This window comes from Pseudophryne corroboree, chromosome 4 (assembly GCF_028390025.1).
Source record: "Pseudophryne corroboree isolate aPseCor3 chromosome 4, aPseCor3.hap2, whole genome shotgun sequence".
In the NCBI taxonomy this organism is placed as follows: domain Eukaryota; kingdom Metazoa; phylum Chordata; class Amphibia; order Anura; family Myobatrachidae; genus Pseudophryne; species Pseudophryne corroboree.
The window spans coordinates 582,867,887-582,883,943 of NC_086447.1; positions in this window are offsets into that span (position 1 = coordinate 582,867,887).

The window sequence follows — 16,057 nt, forward strand, 5'->3', positions numbered from 1 at the left end:
GTAGTACTACAGGTACCAGCGGGCCCGTTTTTCCGCCGCATGCTGGTACTTGTGGTTCTCCAAGTACCAGCATGCGGGGGAGGCTTGCTGGGCCTTGTAGTACTGCTACTAAAAACAATATCTTTTCATTTTCACAAAAGGCTATCAGCCCCCCATCCGCAGCCAATTGGATGGGGGGGACAGCCTCGGGCTTCACCCCTGGCCCTTGGGTGGCTGGGGGGGGGACCCCTTGATTGAAGGGGTCCCCACTCCCCCAGGGTACCCCGGCCAGCGGTGACTAGTTGGATATTTGATGCCACGGCCGCAGGGCACTATATAAAAGTGACCCCCGGCTGTGTCATTATCTGTCCAGCTAGTGGAGCCCGGTGCTGGTTTTAGAAATACGGGGGACCCCTACTCTTTTTGTCCCCCGTATTTTTGGAACCAGGACCAGGCGCAGAGCCCGATGCTGGTTGCTTAAATATGGGGGAACCCCTGTCAATTTTTCCCCCATATTTCTGCAACCAGGATCGGCTCAAAGAGCCCGAGGCTGGTTATGCTTAGGAGGGGGGACCCCACGCAATTTTTTTTAAGAAAATAACCACTTTCCCACCCCTTCCCACTGATATACATGCACGGATCTCATGGATCCCTGCATGCCTATACAATCACGGATTAAAAAAGCAGGTCTGTTTTTTTTTTAGCACTTTTTTACGAGTTGTAATTTTTCACGGCAGTGTTTTTTTTTTTTGCTTTGCACTTCTTAGTAAATGACCGAGATTCATACTTAAACAGCCGCGTTTTGACCGATGGTGTATTCATTTGTAATTATTTTCATGGACTACCCAAAAATTACGAATGCCCTCATCACTGCCGTGATTTGAGTTTAGTAAATTACCGAGATGACACTTTGATGAAAAAACGGCATCTCGGTCAAAATCGGGACCTTAGTAAATATACCCCAATGTGTGCGTGTATTGTTTTCTCTTAAGGGATGTAGTGTTTTGCGACATACAGCACACTTTTATCGTATATGGTAATAAGATACGCCTGGCGTCTGCAGTATATATTAGAGCGTAAATATTTGTAAGAAAGCAATTTGGTATTTACTGATGGGGGCTCATCCGGGATATCACGTTCTTGATGATGCACTGTACATTACAAACGTGACGCTGTGGTCGATCAGCTAATGATGGACGCATCGCGACATGCTGACAAATCACATCCGTGTGTTCTCTTGTGTTATTAGTAAGGCGCTGATATGAAATTCAAGGGACGGTGTGTTTCTCACAATATTTAAAATGCTAAAACATATTTTTATTGTTGCAAAACAAAGTTCAAATAAGTCATATTGTGTTTTATTCAGATTGGATTGTTTATCTGTTAAGTAGATTTAAAAGTACATTTAAAAGTTGCTGCATATCCATGATATGGCTGTGTTAGCATGCTGAGAAATTTTGTATATTTTTAAACTCAGGCCTAAAGTAACATTGGTGCCTGTATAGAGTGTCATTTCTTTGTGACAAAGGAGCCGCATGGTCTGTCCTCCATTTTGGACTAACCACATGGCCTGTCCACCATCTTGTGTAAACCTCATGGATGTGGAAGGGGCAGTGGCCATTTTAGAAAGGTCACTTTCTAAATAGCTGATTTTCAGTCTGCTCAGAACAATCAGTTTCCTTTGTCACATCCAGCACCATTTATGAGTTACCAATGAATTTATTTAACCCATGCCATAGTCAATTACACGTGGTATGGACTAAGTACAGGGTCGCACACGCGGCGTAAAAGGCACCTACGGCCACGTGTTTACGCAAGGTTGCGTAGGATTGCGGGCGCAAAGTACAAATCACACAATAGTTGTTCAATTAAAGGCGGGATAGTACACGTTTAATACAATAGCACATAACTATCCGATTTCAAAAGCAGATTAGTGTAAGACTTTGTTTAAACGGTACTGCCTCTGGGTTAAAACCACCAACCTAAGGGAAGTGGAATTTTCTGTACAGAAAAACACTGTGTATTTGTGTGAGCTGAAAGCGGAGTGAGTGGATTTGAACCCCGGAATTCGGGATCCCGTCGTTAGTGTCATGATCCATGCCATATATCCTTTCTGCCTCTAGGTGTCACTCTCTGCCTCCTGGTCTGTCTAGCAGTTCCCACTCTGTGACCTGGCAGCATTGATTATCTAGTTATGTGCAGCTTTGGTTTGCACCTGGGAAGCTGCTATTTATCCTCTGTTCACAAGCACTCCTGTGCCAGTTCATCAAGTCTATCTTTGAGGCTGCAATATCTCAGCTCATTGTTAATGGATTACTGAGCAGCTGACCGGCATTCTCCCAGTACTCAGGTAACCTGTATTCCTTCAGCTTGTTGTTAAAGAACTGAGTAGCTGGCTTGCATTCTTCCAGGACTCAGGGAACCTGTATTCCTTCAGCTTGCTGTTAAAGAACTGAGTAGCTGGCCTGCATTCTTCCAGTACTCAGGTAACCTGTATTCCTTCAGCTTGTTGTTAAAGAACTGAGTAGCTGGCCTGCATTCTTCCAGTACTCAGGGAACCTGTATTCCTTCAGCTTGTGGTTAAAGTACTGAGTAGCTGGCCTGCATTCTCCCAGTACTCAGGTAATCTGTATTCTCTTAGCCTATGGTTAAAGAACTGAGTAGCTGGCCTGCATTCTCCCAGTACTCAGGTAACCAGTATTCTCTCAGCCTATGGTTAAAGAGCTGAGTAGCTGGCCTGCATTCTCCCAGTACTCAGGTAACCTGTATTTCCTCAGCTTGTTGCTATCCTGTGATCCAACTACCACAGTGTAATCCTGGCATCCCGTGTATTCACAGTCTCCTGGTATCCTATGTCCCCTTAGTTTTCCCTTTCTTTTTGAGTTCTCTAGTTACTCTTGGTTTATATTTATTGTTTACAGTTGTACAGTGCTTAATAAACTTGCTATTATACCATGAACATCAGTCCCTGCTAAACATGTTCTCACAATGGGAGATCCAAACGGATTCTGACAGTATGAACTGGCCCAAAACAAACAGCAGGGGAGATAATTGCAGTCTGCCTGAGGGAGTTTTCTCACAGCTCGTTAACCCCTCAGTTCCCAGGACATCACCTTCTTTAGGTTTCTTACAACTGGGAATTTTAAAGGGAAAGTTAGACCAGCTACAGACTTTAGTATCCAGTATTCAATGCATTCTACCTGAATTCCTGGGGATACTGGTGGACCCCAGTAAAATAGCTCCAGAAAAGGGGTTTTCTTCTGACCCATGGACTAGGCATGCTAGGGGCACCTCTCCTCCACAGACAAGAGGCAGGTTCCAAAGTTTCCCTCGACCTAGCCTCTCAGAAGCAGAACGCCAGTATCGTAGAGACAATAAACTTTGCCTGTATTGTGGGGGTCAAGGACATTTTATTCTAACTTGTCCCATTCGAAAACCAAGGAATGGGGGCAGAGTGCATCTCCAATCTTTAAATACCATCTGTCACAAAACTGGTCTTCCACCTAAAGTTTCCGAGTCTGTTGTCCCAGGAGGGGGTTCTTCAGAGTATTCAGCCCCAGGAGGGGGTTCTTCAGAGTGTCCAGCCCCAAGAGGGGGTTCAGAGCGTCCAGCCCCAGTGAGGGGTTCAGCGCGTCCAGCCCCAGGAGGGGGTTCTTCAGAGTGTCCAGCCCCAGGAGGGGGTTCTTCAGAATGTCCAGCCCCAAGAGGGGGTTCAGCATGTCCAGCCCCAGTGAGGGGTTCAGCGCGTCCAGCCCCAGGAGGGGGTTCTTCAGAGTGTCCAGCCCCAGGAGGGGGTTCTTCAGAGTGTCCAGCCCCAGGAGGGGGTTCTTCAGAGTGTCCAGCTCCAGGAGGGGGTTCTTCAGAGTGTCCAGCCCCAGGAGGGGGTTCTGAGTGTCCAGCCCAGGAAGGGGTTCCGAGGGTCCAGAGCCAGAGAGTCTACAGAGTGCTGCCCAGCCAGAGGGTCTACAGAGCGCTGCCCAGCCAGAGAGCCTTCAGAACGCTGCCCAGCCAGAGAGCCTTCAGAGCGCTGCCCAGCCAGAGAGCCTTCAGAGCGCTGCCCAGCCAGAGAGCCTTCAGAGCGCTGCCCAGCCAGAGAGCCTTCAGAGCGCTGCCCAGCCAGAGAGCCTTCAGAGCGCTGCCCAGCCAGAGAGCCTTCAGAGCGCAGCCCAGCCCCGTGAAGTGGGGGCTCTTTCCTCAACCCAGCCCCGTAAGGTGGGGGCTCTTTCCTCAGCCCAGCCCCGTGAAGTGGGGGCTCTTTCCTCAGCCCAGCCCCGTGAAGTGGGGGCTCTTTCCTCAGCCCAGCCCCGTGAAGTGGGGGCTCTTTCCTCAGCCCAGCCCCGTGAAGTGGGGGCTCTTTCCTCAGCCCAGCCCCGTGAAGTGGGGGCTCTTTCCTCAGCCCAGCCCCGTGAAGTGGGGGCGTCTGCCTTAGTCCAGCCCCAGGAGGGGCCTCTGAGCATTATGCCAATTTCAGAAGAGGAATCTAGCACCCTTGCTTTTCACAACACAGGCCACATATCTAGGCACGTAGGCACTGCTGTAGTCCTGGGTTCCAATCGTACAACTAACTTGTTGGCTCACGATTTGGGTATAGCTCAGTCCCCCAGGACTTCCAGGAAGGACCAAATCCAAAAAGTGCCATCCAAGTCTTTAGTCAAAGTTTGGTTAGGATCATCATATGTTTCTGACCAGTCTCCTGAAAGTCTGTCCCCTCCTCAGTGTCCTGATGATCCATCTCCAGTGTTTCCAGAAAATCAAGCTTCCACTTCACAGAAATCATCCAACGCTCCATCTTTGGATTCTACTCACTCCGGTTCCAGACAAAATCTGCCTCCTTCGGTACAAATTGATTCTAATTTCTCTGGACTCAATCCGGTACCGTCCGTAGGTCCAGGAATTCCTCCGGTCCCAGCCGGTACAAGTTCGTCCGGACTCAATCTGGTCCCGTCCATATGTCCGGTTCAGTCTCCTCCGGACCCAGCCGGTTCAAGTTCGTCCGGACTCAATCTGGTCCCGTCCATATGTCCTGTTCAGTCTCCTCCGGTTCCAGCCGGTTCAAGTTCGTCCGGACTCAATCTGGTCCCGTCCATATGTCCGGTTCAGTTCGTCCCGGTTCCAGCCTGTCCAGCAGTATTCCAGGTCCAGTCTGGTCAGTCCGTCCCGGTTCCAGCCGATCCAGCAATACTCCAGGCCCTGCCTGGTCAGTCTTCTTCAGTTCCAGTTGAAACCAAAACCTCAGGACCTAATCTGGTTCCGTCAGTAGGTCTAAAACCTTCATCAGTTTCAGCCTCTAAGCTTTCGTCCGATGCTTTTTCATCTGTTTATTTTGATGGAGATTTATTGCAATATGTTGCTCTAGTTGATCAATTTCGCTCTCTGATGGAATCAGATCCTTCAGGTACAGTAACTCCTTCCAACGTTACTCGATATCTGTTCCTGGCATTCAGAGGAAGAGCTTTGGAGTGGGCTAACACGCTTTTCGAGAATAATGATCCTGTGTTCCATGATTTACAGACTTTCAGTAATGCAGTCTTTAAAGAATTTTCTCCTAAACCCTCAGAATCTGACTCCGTTAAAAAATCTTGCTCCGAAAAGAATTCCAGTTCGTCTCCATTCAAACTACAACAGTCTGATTCAAAAGTAAGTTTGTGCAGTCCTGCCAAGAATAATCCAAGTATCTCCTTCCGTAAGAATCCGACCATTAGAATTGGTCATGTAGGAGTTTCTTCTAGCCCAATACCAAGTTCTTCACCAAAGAATTTAAAACTGCAGTGCACTTCTTTGTCATCTGGAAACTGTGCATCTAAGGGAGATTCGTATCTTCCATTAGACTTGGATTCAGACTCTGAATTTGATCCAGTTCATGATGCTACTCCTTTCCTGGGAGGTCCTGTTCCTTCCTGTTTTGCTTTCATGCATGAAGAGGTTCCAGAAGTACCAAAAAGCTCTACAGGTCTCTGTATGAAAAGTCCTGGTTATAGAACAAGATTTAATTTAAGCCTCAGTGGAGTGCTAGCTTCGAAAGCACAATCTTCTCGCATTACAAATCCAGGAGAGGAACCTTCTACAGTTTCCCCAGTCCTTTCAGATGACGGAAATTCCAGTCTTGTCAATGATGGATGGTCTACCTGTTCTGAAGATGAAGATCAGGAAGACTTCTAAAAGAATCCAGTTAAGTTTTGTTTCTGGACCCTCTGGTTTCCACTTTTCTGAAGCTTTGTGCACAAGTTGTTCATCAAGTTCCTCTAGTTTTCAAGTTGGCCGTCTGGAATTCGCCCTTGAAAAGGGGGGTACTGTCATGATCCGTGCCATATATCCTTCCTGCTTCTAGGTGTCACTCTCTGCCTCCTGGTCTGTCTAGCAGTTCCCACTCTGTGACCTGGCAGCATTGATTATCTAGTTATGTGCAGCCGTGGCTTGCACCTGGGAAGCTGCTATTTATCCTCTGTTCACAAGCACTCCTGTGCCAGTTCATCAAGTCTATCTTTGAGGCTGCAATATCTCAGCTCATTGATAATGGATTACTGAGCAGCTGACCGGCATTCTCCCAGTACTCAGGTAACCTGTATTCCTTCAGCTTGTTGTTAAAGAACTGAGTAGCTGGCCTGCATTCTTCCAGTACTCGGGTAACCTGTATTCCTTCAGCTTGTTGTTAAAGAACTGAGTAGCTGGCCTGCATTCTTCCAGTACTCAGGGAACCTGTATTCCTTCAGCTTGGTTCAAGTTCGTCCGGACTCAATCTGGTCCCGTCCATATGTCCTGTTCAGTCTCCTCCGGTTCCAGCCGGTTCAAGTTCGTCCGGACTCAATCTGGTCCCGTCCATATGTCCGGTTCAGTTCGTCCCGGTTCCAGCCTGTCCAGCAGTATTCCAGGTCCAGTCTGGTCAGTCCGTCCCGGTTCCAGCCGATCCAGCAATACTCCAGGCCCTGCCTGGTCAGTCTTCTTCAGTTCCAGTTGAAACCAAAACCTCAGGACCTAATCTGGTTCCGTCAGTAGGTCTAAAACCTTCATCAGTTTCAGCCTCTAAGCTTTCGTCCGATGCTTTTTCATCTGTTTATTTTGATGGAGATTTATTGCAATATGTTGCTCTAGTTGATCAATTTCGCTCTCTGATGGAATCAGATCCTTCAGGTACAGTAACTCCTTCCAACGTTACTCGATATCTGTTCCTGGCATTCAGAGGAAGAGCTTTGGAGTGGGCTAACACGCTTTTCGAGAATAATGATCCTGTGTTCCATGATTTACAGACTTTCAGTAATGCAGTCTTTAAAGAATTTTCTCCTAAACCCTCAGAATCTGACTCCGTTAAAAAATCTTGCTCCGAAAAGAATTCCAGTTCGTCTCCATTCAAACTACAACAGTCTGATTCAAAAGTAAGTTTGTGCAGTCCTGCCAAGGATAATCCAAGTATCTCCTTCCGTAAGAATCCGACCATTAGAATTGGTCATGTAGGAGTTTCTTCTAGCCCAATACCAAGTTCTTCACCAAAGAATTTAAAACTGCAGTGCACTTCTTTGTCATCTGGAAACTGTGTATCTAAGGGAGATTCGTATCTTCCATTAGACTTGGATTCAGACTCTGAATTTGATCCAGTTCATGATGCTACTCCTTTCCTGGGAGGTCCTGTTCCTTCCTGTTTTGCTTTCATGCATGAAGAGGTTCCAGAAGTACCAAAAAGCTCTACAGGTCTCTGTATGAAAAGTCCTGGTTATAGAACAAGATTTAATTTAAGCCTCAGTGGAGTGCTAGCTTCGAAAGCACAATCTTCTCGCATTACAAATCCAGGAGAGGAACCTTCTACAGTTTCCCCAGTCCTTTCAGATGACGGAAATTCCAGTCTTGTCAATGATGGATGGTCTACCTGTTCTGAAGATGAAGATCAGGAAGACTTCTAAAAGAATCCAGTTAAGTTTTGTTTCTGGACCCTCTGGTTTCCACTTTTCTGAAGCTTTGTGCACAAGTTGTTCATCAAGTTCCTCTAGTTTTCAAGTTGGCCGTCTGGAATTCGCCCTTGAAAAGGGGGGTACTGTCATGATCCGTGCCATATATCCTTCCTGCTTCTAGGTGTCACTCTCTGCCTCCTGGTCTGTCTAGCAGTTCCCACTCTGTGACCTGGCAGCATTGATTATCTAGTTATGTGCAGCCGTGGCTTGCACCTGGGAAGCTGCTATTTATCCTCTGTTCACAAGCACTCCTGTGCCAGTTCATCAAGTCTATCTTTGAGGCTGCAATATCTCAGCTCATTGATAATGGATTACTGAGCAGCTGACCGGCATTCTCCCAGTACTCAGGTAACCTGTATTCCTTCAGCTTGTTGTTAAAGAACTGAGTAGCTGGCCTGCATTCTTCCAGTACTCGGGTAACCTGTATTCCTTCAGCTTGTTGTTAAAGAACTGAGTAGCTGGCCTGCATTCTTCCAGTACTCAGGGAACCTGTATTCCTTCAGCTTGTTGTTAAAGAACTGAGTAGCTGGCCTGCATTCTTCCAGTACTCAAGGAACCTGTATTCCTTCAGCTTGTGGTTAAAGTACTGAGTAGCTGGCCTGCATTCTCCCAGTACTCAGGTAATCTGTATTCTCTTAGCCTATGGTTAAAGAACTGAGTAGCTGGCCTGCATTCTCCCAGTACTCAGGTAACCAGTATTCTCTCAGCCCATGGTTAAAGAACTGAGTAGCTGGCCTGCATTCTCCCAGTACTCAGGTAACCTGTATTTCCTCAGCTTGTTGCTATCTTGTGATCCAACTATCACAGTGTAATCCTGGCATCCCGTGTATTTACAGTCTCCTGGTATCCTATGTCCCCTCAGTTTTCCCTTTCTTTTTGAGTTCTCTAGTTACTCTTGGTTTATATTTATTGTTTACAGTTGTACAGTGCTTAATAAACTTGCTATTATACCATGAACATCAGTCCCTGCTAAACATGTTCTCACAATGGGAGATCCAAATGGATTCTGACAGTTAGTACACCAAGTAAGTGGAGGCTTGGCGGCGTGAGGTGGCTGACTCACGTTAGTATAGATAGTAAAGTACGCAAATCGTGAGGAGATTTGCAGAGGAGCATAATAGGGAATTGTGCATTGTGTAGTATTGAAGTAAAGGTTTTTTGTTACAATCCGGCTGAGGATCGCAGCTTGCATATTTGACTCCAGTGGTCATAGAGCGGATAGGTAACAAGTACTTATACGCTGTGCGATTGGACCGCGGGTTTGTGGGTGTGATACGTGATGCAACTTGATACCCTTGTGGGAACTTTAGTGCCGTGTAGAGCATACGCAAGCGTGATTTGTGTATAAGTGCATAGGGAGTATTCGCTGGTCTCTCTCAGGAAAATCTCCAATGGTGGATATTCACTGGAAAAGTTAAGTCACTCCTAAAACTTCCAGTGAATAGAAACCAGTTAGGGACCTCACTGGGTACGCGGTGGTCACAAATGGAGTGAGTCGTGGTACATCAGCGGAGAAGGAGTGGGTGAAAGCGCTCTAAGAACTTTCACCGTCTATTCGTGTCATGCATTGGGGATTGCGTAAAAGGAAAAAGTCTGTGAGGGGATCCAATTGTACAAGCGGTGGACGTATGGTAGCCAGGGTTCAGGTTGAATAGCCGCAGTCCAAGGGGTCAGCGAGTTTTATTATGTGTGGGAAATATGGTCCACATGCAGAGACTTCTTGTTCTGAATGGGTACATATGACTGCTGATGATAAGGCATCATATTCCCTGGGGTTGGTGAGTTTGATCCTAAGGTATTGCAGGTGGTATGTCTAACCAAAGTCCTATACGACAAGAATGGAAATATAAGAACTGTTTGAACTAGTAGCAACAATAAACAAGTAGGAAGAAAAAGAGAATGCAAGTACACCGCCATATGTAGATGTGGAAGCAGTTACGGCCAGCATACAAACTATAGAAAATAATAAAAATATGAAAAATATGACTAACATATGTATGTACTAATGAATGTTGAAGTTTTATTTAGGAGGAGAAGGCAACCTGATTGGTTTCAGCCATTTCTCATGCACTCAGAGGAGTATTCAACTGGTAAAAGAAGAGCAGTAGCCTGCGGGGGAAGTGGCTGAGACCAGTGGAACTGTAATAGAAAACTCTCCGTCTGGATAAGATCACTGGTAAACACTAATTCGGCAAATGGGAGGTTGCTGTCTCTGTGCTAATGGACGGGCTCAATAAGGCGTTGAGGGTCAGGATGCAGACTTCTTTGCCAAATTGGAATGGGGTCACAGTAGCTAATCTTAGAGAGTGCGCTATTGAACATCACAAGAATATTGCTAGGCGCAGAAAACAACAGGTGGAGAGGCTGAGGACAGTAAGTATACAGGCACATACAGGAAAGACCCATCAGTCCAAACCCCAGATCCCTAATGGTAAGTCAAGGTCAATAATATGTTACACTTGTAGGAAGGAAGGGCATTTTGCCAGAGATTGTAGGAGTAGTAGGACACATAGTCAATATAGACCCACTAGACAGAAAACATAAGCCACATTATTAAACACATAGACGGGACCAAGGGACATATAGTAAGGAATCATAAGCCATATAGAAAACACAGATTCGGCTAATGGGAATAACAAAATAAATGCAACATTACCCTTTGACAAAACTTGCTGGGGTTAAGATGGGGCCTCTAAACTTTTGCTTCTTTTTCCTAGTAGAAATGGCCCCTGATTAACTTAACAGGAGCTTTGTTAGATATGATATACATATAATGTGCTCCCGCTCAGGAAGAACAAAGTATGTTAGACACCCACGAAGACTAATGTTACATTTCACTGTTTTAGATTCATGTCCATCACAGGTAGAGGAAATTATCTCACAGATACCGGGTTCCCTATGAACTTAGGATGGACAGGACACTGGATTGATGGCTGGGATAGTCCCAATAGCGATACAACAAACAGATTTTTTTAAGGGGAGTAGACCAAGTAGAGAATCACTTCCCTGTAGTGCCCAATCCAGTTGTCAAATTTTTATAAAATCTTCTCCACCTCTACAAACTCATCTGTCACCAACCTCTATTCTGTTTCTCCACAGTTTCCTCTTCATCTTTTGCATTCACACAGGGTGGTACAATACATGGACCCGATTACAGTTCAAACACTACATGCCTAATTGGTCCTTCAGATTTCTGCCCGAACCCAGTATATCTCAACAGCACGATAACACCAGTATTACTGCAGTGGGCCTTGTCATGCACAAAGGGTGGAGGAAGGATGAGAATACTGGTGAAGGGAAATTTTGTATAGACACTGATATGCCTGTTGGTGAATGGCAAACCTGACATTTTCTTTTTAATTTTCTTCTTCTTTCTCTCCTCTAGAGATGTTTTTTTTTTTTAGTTATGCTCATGGTACTCTACATTGCAAATGCACAACAGTGAAATTAAGATTCAAATTTGTGTTCCCTACAGGAAAAGGAGGTCTGGAAGTCGAAGGGGTATGGTTAGGAGTCCCCAGGACTCTGGAGAGATGGACAAGGTAAGCCAGTGGCCCCCAGAGCATGTCTCCCAAGCCTAGCTGAGGCAGCATATGGTCTGACTCACCTAGGGTAAGGAAGGTATGTGCAAGCTGGTAAGAGCCTACTGGAGTGCACCAGGGTTTTCTTCTCATGCAGGTAAGGAAGCAATGGCATGTCTTACTTGCTTGAGGAAGAATATTAGTAAGGCAACACCAACAGAGCCATCCCATAGCCCTCCTGCAGATGGACCATTTCAGGTAATACAAATCGACTTCGTACAGTTAACACCCTTTAGGAACTACTGTTATGTATTGGTGTGCACTGATGTTTTCTCAAACTGGGTAGAGGCATTTCCTGCCGCCATGGATGCTGCTGTGTTTACCGCAAAGAAAACTTGCGCAGAAATTTGTGTGTAGATAATGGTACACCTAGAAGTAGGAGCAAAGCTTGAAATTTGACTATTGTGATCATAGACACTGCCACTAGTATTATGCAGCATCAGAACCACTCCCAGATCTTCACGTAACGAATCACCCTCTTCGAAATTTGTTTTTGTGTCTTTTTGTTTTTTTTTGAAGACAACATCATGTCATGATTGATCCGCACAATGATCAGAAATACACCAATGAGGTGACAGTACAGTACCTTATTGAGATGAGCCAGCATTTGAGAACTTGACAAAAGAACTTGAAACTGTTGATTCCTGGTATACCAAATACTAACTGTCTTGATTGTGAACCAAGAGACTGTGTGATTGTTCTTACGCTCAGGTTGCCTAATAGACAGGTGGGAAGGGCCATACCAAGTTTTGTTTACAGCACTATCCCAGTGAAAGTAGCCGAGAGAGAGACTTGGGTCCACGATTCCCATCGCAGGAAAGTCGGTAGTCCGGAAGGATCTCGTAAATGGAGTGAGATCGCAAAAGTATCACCAGAGAGTCTGTTCCGTGAAGACTGAGAGGGGGCACTGTTGAACACTACCTGAGCATGCTAAAGGATCACAGAAAGTCCAGTCATTGTAATTGATTTGCTATGAACAAGAGTTGTTTTGTTCTATTTCTCTTTTATCTCTTTCCTGCTGACAAACATTTTTTTTGAGGTCATTCTATTTTTGCGAGGTTTTGCATGAGTCGAGTGTGGGACTGGAACTGGTTCTGGAGGAAAGAGTGATTTCCTTATAGGATCCCAGAATTAGCCGATCAGTTTGTTAAAGCCAGAGAAAATCAAAGGTCTAGTAGTTACGGAGTTCGGAGGTAACGTGATAGGCTATTGTCTGAGGAATATTGTATTTTGTAGTTATTGTGACCCCATATTTGAAAATGAGAGCACCCAGAGATGGTAGTCTAGCAATAAGGTGACAGACATCCCTTGAGTGATTACCACTCACTAGTGGGTAAGGTCTTAAACCAAATGGATTGTTGGATGTGCTCACAGGTACCTCTAAGATGAAAAGATGCAGGATTAGTGCCATATTTTTTTTTTTTAGTTAGCTGAGGTACTTGAATTACACGGAAGGGGGAGGGCCGGTGGACAAAGAATATAATATAACTAGACCCCCTAGCCTTAAGATCCACCAGTACCATAGATAAATCCTTAGTATGTTTAAATCTCACCAATTTCAGGAAATTGGGAGGTAATCAGGAACAATCAGACAATAGCTATTCACACATAGCAGATAAAGAGCTCATTAATATGTGTGGAAGAAAGGTTTATGAGTGGCTCTCCTCGAACTCCGAAGGTTTATGTTATTTAGGAAGGACACTACTTATAACCCTTGTTCAATGATTAAACAGACCTAGCATACATTCCAGAAATGGAAACAATGTTCAGAAAATGATAGGAATATATAAATCATGAAAATTTTATGTCACTTTCGCGATTTGTTTGTGTCTTCTTCATCTACCCAGCAGAACCTCAAATCGAATCCGAACATCAGTGTACAAAGACGTAGATACATGTATGTGTGAAATGTTCGTTCAAATCAGACATTATAGGCCAAAGCACTGTCCCAGCATACTCTATAGGTTGAATGTTGTCCCACACCCAACCAGTGGTCCCATGACCGCCGAGTGCATATAGAGGATGTCTCGTCCTCCTCCCTGTCTTTCCCAAATATAGTCAAATGTCTGATTTGCGAAATGAATACATACTTGTGTCTAGGTCACTGATTATTGTCTGAAATATTTTTCTTATGTTAATAATTGATGGCAGTTATTGTTTACTGCCAAAGGGTGGACTGTCGAAGTAAAAATATTACATAGAGAGAACATACAGGCTCCACACGTAAGAGTCGCTAAGCTTGCAGATTCGCGCAGCGAGCACCGCAATATATGGTAACATATGCATTTACACAGACATGCCACAGAGATAGATTCAACACATATTTCATACAGCACATAATTATAACATATCAAGCGCCAGACATCATAATGTTTTAATTGTATTTAATGGAGTAACGTCATGTATGTGTATTATTGGAACGAAGCAAGGTGGACATGTCGTATTTGGTATTAAAGCAACCAGATTAATGTGTATATCAATTTGATGCCTGTTATTAAGTTGTAGCTCATTGCAACAAGTAGATATGATTAAATGTATGAAAGCTAAAGTCACTCTTATTAGAACAATGGATTTCCTGGAAGACAGCATGCCTGACCAGTGGCTATCTCCTGTAATTTGTCCATCAAGGCTGAACCTTGTTTGCATATGAATTGACCAGTGACTCATCATGAATGAGAAAGTTCCCTCCCCTAGACTAGTCTGTGTACTCCCCCAAACTAGATAGTATATAGCTGATTGCAGACACAAGAGAGCTCTCTGTTCTTTTTCCCCTGGGTCCTGAACGAGATGGAGTGTTGGTAATATTTTACTTCTGTTAGCTGGAGTTGAGACACAGCTAAAGATGGAGGAACTGGAGCGTAGAAAGAATTGAGCAAAATATGGTAATTGTATCGCTGGCCATGTATGTATTTGATTTAGTTTGTATTAACGGCTTACTGTAGAAATTGTAACCATGTAACTATATATATATATAATATATATATATATACTGTACATTGTGATATATTGAATACATATCCTTTTAATAACAAATATATACATCGATGAGCTTTGGAACTCAGACAATGTGTGCGTGTAATGTTTTCTCTTAAGGGATGTAGTGTTTTGCGACGTACAGCGCACTTTTATCGTATATGGTAATAAGATGCACCTGGCGTCCGCAGTATATCTTAGAGCGGGCATTTTAAATATTTGTTAGAAAGCAATTTGGTATTTACAGTTCTGTTCCAGTTTATCTGTCCTGTTGTCTGTTTTTCTGCCTTCACTAAGTTTTTTTATTTTTTTTATTATTAATCTCAACATCAGGTTATGAACTGTGGCCTTTCAATCTACTTTAAACTATTGATTAGATTGTATATCCTATTTATGCATTCATTTGTACCCCAGAAGACCAGTGTAATTAAGACTCTACTACCAGAAGTCCTGGGGGCAACAGAGTACTGGTGGGCATAAAAGAGGAAAAGGAGGTTTAATAGGTGGACAACACATTGGCGGGGTTCAAACAGTTTCATTTCAGAACAAACCCCCTGGCCCCACAGCTTACTTGGTAATGCCTGAAGCATAGCCAGATCAAAGAGGGAGCTCAAGGAATACTGTACACTGGGCTCCCCTCTGTCAAGGGGCCCTGCGGCAAGGCCACACTGGCATCACTAGCTCTCCCTCTTGTGCAGCATCAGAACCAGGCAGCCCGAGTGTGAGCAGGATAGTATGCAGTGCAGGTAGAGACACTGTAGTGTCAGGTTTTATTATCTACCAACAAAGTTTCCCCGACCCAAGGAAAAAAGAAGAGGGCAGTGGGCGGTGGGGGAACATTAAGTGACCCAGGGATCCTAGCTTCTACCCCTCCCCGCCTGGGATTCTGGGTCCTGTGTAACCTGTTATCTAATGAGAGCATTCATATCTACACAAATACACAGAGAGCGTCCTCCTGAGTCCTGTCCCAGTGTAAAAATAGTACAGAAGCTGCTGCTATTGTTGCATGTGACAAATAAATGATAGGTTGTTTAAGTTGTCTTTGTTCCACTACAAGAAAACTTAATAAAATTGTTGTCTCTCAATTATGTGGGGATATAAACAGTACTCAGGCATTATTAAACTATTAGTTTAAATCTAATATATACCATTGCTTTAAATTTAATACAGTATACACAATCAATTCCTCCCATCATGACCAATCCAAAAGGGACAAAATGCTCTCTACCTTGACTTCCCTCAATTGTGATTGCAATCATTTGTGCTAAAATACCTTTCTTATCAATTAAATAGTTCAACACAGGTGATGCCAAGCATACAGGTATATTAAGAAGGAAGTCTAGGTAGAGAGTATTTTGTCCCTACTGAAATGGGTCATCTTTATCCAGCCCTGGCCTGAAGTATGTATGAGGAATTTAAGTATATTACAAAATAACACATTCCCTCTGCTAAAAGTGTAATTTAGTGTATGTCATGTTCAATTCTTCGATTGGGCAAAGTTAATGTCTTTCAATCTGACCATCAGCTATAAGGTATTTTCACTGAAACTAGCACCACTGAAAGTAAACGTTTGTTGTGTCAGAA